Source organism: Urocitellus parryii, chromosome 2 (assembly GCF_045843805.1).
Source record: "Urocitellus parryii isolate mUroPar1 chromosome 2, mUroPar1.hap1, whole genome shotgun sequence".
Classification (NCBI taxonomy): domain Eukaryota; kingdom Metazoa; phylum Chordata; class Mammalia; order Rodentia; family Sciuridae; genus Urocitellus; species Urocitellus parryii.
In genome coordinates, this window is record NC_135532.1 from 200,003,525 (window position 1) to 200,008,169 (window position 4,645).

The 4,645-nt window shown below is 38.9% G+C and overlaps 1 pseudogene; it reads right to left on the reverse strand.

The window, feature by feature from the left end:
• Positions 1 to 225: 225 nt before the first annotated feature.
• LOC144253256 (nucleophosmin pseudogene) lies at positions 226 to 1,173 on the reverse strand (annotated as a pseudogene).
• Positions 1,174 to 4,645: the final 3,472 nt, after the last annotated feature.

Sequence of the window (4,645 nt, forward strand, 5' to 3'; positions counted from 1 at the left end):
TAACATTCCATACATACTTAGAAACCAAGCAAAGGGTGGAGTTCCATCTTTCAAAACTAATCAGGCATTTTGGACAACACATTCTTGGCAATAGAACCTGGACAACGTTTATCAAACACGGTAGGGAAAGTTCTCACTTTGCATTATAAAAAGGACAGCCAGATATCAACTGTTACAGAAATGAAATAAGAGGGAAATTTTTAACAAACTGTTTAAACTATTTTCTTACTTCCTCCACTGCCAGAGATCTTGAATAGCCTCCTGGTCAGTCATCCGGAAGCAATTCTTCACATAATTGACGAACTTGGCTTCCACTTTGGGAAGAGAACCACCTTCTTCTATACTTGCTTGCATTTTTGCTTTAATGTCTTCGACAGAACTAGGTCCTTTTGGTGTTTAAGGAGTTTTTTTTCCTGTTTTTTGAAGGATTCTTGACCTTTTGATCTTGGTGTTGTTGGTTTGGAGTCTTTTCCATTCTGGTTCGATTTTTGTGCATTTTTGGCTGGAGTATCTCGTATAGATTTCTTCACTGGAGCTTTTTCTTCAGTTTCCTCATCATCAAAATCATCATCATCTTCATCATCATCATCATCTTCTTCATCATCGACATCTTCATCAGCAGCAAGTTTTACTTTTTTCTGGGGAACCTTGCTACCACCTCCAGGGGCAGATCGCTTTCCAGATACACTTAAGAGTTTCACATCCTCCTCCTCTTCATCTTCTGACTCTGCATCTTCCTCCACAGCTACTAAGTGCTGGCCACTAATATGCACGGGCCCTGAACCGCACTTCAACCTTAAGACCACAGGTGGTATGATTTCAAAGCCCCCAAGGGAAACCGTTGGCTGTACTGACATTTTCAATGTTGCCAGTGTTACTTTAATTGGACTGCCTTCATAATTCATTGCCTCTGCTTCAACAATGTGCAATTCATCCTTTGTACCAGCCCCAAAACTGACCATTCTTAATGATAACTGGTGCTCATTTTCATCATTATCCACCTTAAAGTGATAATCTTTGTCAGCTTTTAGCTCACAACCGAAAAGGTAGTTCTGGGGCCTCAGGGGGCTCATGTCCATATCCATCGAATCTTCCATGGGGTGGTAGCACGCACTTAGGTGGGAGAGAAGGCGGACGGAAAATGGGTGGCTGCTCTAAAGAGACTCGCAGGACGGAATCACACCAGGGCACACTTTATCCTTAAGAACACCAAAAGACTGGAGGTGGAAGGATAAAAAAATATTTAATGCAAATGATAAACAAAAAAACAAAAGGTTGGCTATATTTATATCAGACAAAATGGATTTCCAGTAAAATTCTGTTACAAGAGACAATATAATAATAAAGGAGTTGATTCATCAAGAGGACACAATAATTATAAATATATTTGTATCCAATATTGAAGCATCTGAATATGTAAAGCAATTTTTTTTTTCTAATTAAAAATACAAGCACAGTGATGGTAATTTTTGTGTTAACCAGACTGTGGAATGAGTTGCCTAGATACCTGGTCAAACATTATTTTGTAAAAGTGTTTGGGTTTTTTTTTTTTTTTAATGAGATTAACACTTGGATCACTGGACTGAGTGAAGTAGATCTCCATCACCATGTGGGTGGCCCTCACCCCATGTGCTGGAAACATGAGAGCAAACAGCTGGTAATGGGTACAAGAGTAAGTGGGAGATCAATGAGCGGGAAGAAACACTCCAAGTAAGGGAGACCACAGAACCAAAATCACAGGCATGGGGGAAACTTATAGTGCAAGTAGTTCAGTTTTGCTGAACCAGGGTCCAAAGCCGGGGGAGATAAGAGAATCTAGCTGGTGATGTGATGGAGGCATATCATGGATGGCTTGTAAGTATTGTTGAAGAGTCTGAAATGCAGTCTACGGACCCTGGGAAGTTGCAACAAGGTTCTGAAGCAACCCAGATTAGTGATACTGACATCATATATAGTTCTGACAGTCCTGTTGAAGGTTGGTTTTAACAAAAGTGGAGGTAGCTGGCTAGTTAAGAGAGCACTGCCATGACCTAACCAGAATTGCGGTAGTTAGGATAAAGGGGAAAGGGAGAAAATACTTAAGCATGAAAACTGTCAGAACTTCTGGCTGGATAGATATAAAACACTGAGAGAGATGATTTTACAGAAATGTAAGAAGAGGACCAATTTAGAGGGAAGATGACACATTCAGGTTTCAAATATTAGAGTGAGGATGTTGGCTGGTGGTTCACAGGAAGTTGTACATATTAAGCCAGAGTGTGGGAACGTGGGGTAGGTTGTGTGGCAGTTGAGCAAGAGCATGGTCATCCACACTGGTGTCTTAACAAGAGACATCACTCCGCAAGGTATTAAAAATGACAAATACTCAAAGACAAGACACCTGATAAACACCAAAAAAATAAACTGAGCAGAACAAGCCCACGAAGAAGGCAGAGAAAAGATGAGAACCAACAAACTCTGGGTTAGAGAAGGCAACTGTGCAGAGAATCAAACCAAGGGGTTTCTGATGAATGTCAATCAAATATGCCAAACAGAAAGTAATAAGTGAGCTTAGTGACATTGGTGTATGACTGTGAGGTGACTGGGAAAATGGATATCTGAAAAGGCCTTGGAATCTTTCTCAATTAATACAGGCAGGAGATAATGTCATCACTTGAGGTAATATCCTGTAAGGTGAAGCAAACAGAGACCAAAGTGTTCAAAGTAGGCAACGTCAATGGATGTCTGTTTCAGAAGGAGGTTCTAGATAGAAATTCCTGCCTAACAAAAGGCCTCATTGAGGAAAAACATGATTTCAAGTGAAGGAGGGTCCCTGGAAAAATAGAAAATGCATCATTGTTAAAACAGGAGACAAAGAACCACAAGCAAGACTAGCAACAAGGGTGACTTGTGATGTCCTGTCCCATGAGTCACTCCATAAAGACTCCTTAAATAACCCTCAATGGAAGGCAGGACAAATTCCAAATAATGTACTGGGTTTAAATATGCAGGTAAAGATCAAGTGGCTCCAAGAGAAAGACAAGTACATGGGCAAAGCGGTCCAGGGAAGCTTAGGAAGGGATTGATAAGGGGAAAACATGGTTAAGATGTTCAATCTTGCCAAGATATCCAAGCTGGACACTATAAAAAAAAAAAGACTAAATTGCTAGAACACATAAAAGCAACAGAAATAAATTATCCACAGGAATAAGAAAAGGAACAATCCAGAAAGAATAGCACTTAAGAAGTCAGAACTTTAGTCAACACTTGGGTGTCCACCCAGCACTCAAAAATTACTCATGAAGACTTGTTGAATGTAGTAATGGAAGTGGAAACAAACTAATGGGGAAATGACAAATGAGGAGATGGCAGCAGTTTTATTCCGTTCCCTTCTGCCTAAATTATTACATAAACCTAATATTCACTCTTCATCGAAAATTTGTTTTTAAATTATTTATGAATTATCTCCCCCAAATTAAATTATTATAGACAAAAATTAATTTTACAAAAGTAATCATTTTCCCCTGGAAAAATTCAATAGAATCAGTGAAAGTCAATGATGAAAAGTACTTACGGACACTAAGAATTTGTTCCCTTCTACTATTACATTCTTCCCTCAATTTCACCTCTATAGGAAAGTTATTCATCTGTTTTGTTTTATCCTAGAACTGTATTTTTACATTTAATTACACATACAGCACATGCACTAAGCATAGTCTCACTAAAGGGCATTTCTTAATAAAGGCAATACAACATGCGTCTGTACCCCAGCAAGGTCAACCCATGAGAAGAATAAATAAAAAGATAATTGAGTAACTGATAGAATCGTCTGGGAAGATACAAAGGGAGATCATGTCTGGAGGACAAAATGATGGAAAAATAAATAGAAAATGATGAGGTCACAAGGTAAAATGATAAAGAGAATTGGACTTGGAGTCGGGAGACAAGGGTTCTTGTTCTGTGACTTACTATGTGGTCTAGGACAGAACAATTTATCTATGCTCCAATTTCCCAGTTCTTGCTTTGGAGTCCTCATTCGCTATGCAGCAGCCATAATGATCTTTGTAAAACGTAATTCAAATCATATCACATCCCTGCCTAATCCTTCCAGTAATTTCTGTTACATTTAAAACCAAACAGCCCTTTCCCCATGACTTTCGGCCTCCTACGTGAACAGTATCCTGCCCACCCCTCTGAACTCACCTCCTTACCTTTTGCTTTCATTTGTTAATCCTGCCTGGCGTATTTTTGTTAAATTCTGTGAAGCTCACATTTGCTGTTTGTCTGCCTGGAACACTGAACCTCAGTTCTTCTTGGCGTTGGCCGTTTCTTGTTATTTAGGTGTCAGCTCAAATGCCACATCCTCAGAGATACTTGCCTTGACTTCAGATTAGAAAATAGCTACTCTTCTCTGGTCCATCAATCTCTATCATAACTATGACTTATTTTCCTTATGAAACTTGCTAGTATAGAAAAATCATATCTTGTTCACTATTTTATGTGTTTATATGCTGTGTGTGTCCCTCTATGAAACATCTTCTTGCCTATCTTATTCATCATGGAAATCTCAGACTCTGGCCTCACAGTTTATGCTTCATAAGTATTTGTAGAGGAAAGGAAGAGAGAAAGAAAATCAGACAGGAAAGAAATAATAAATAAAATAATT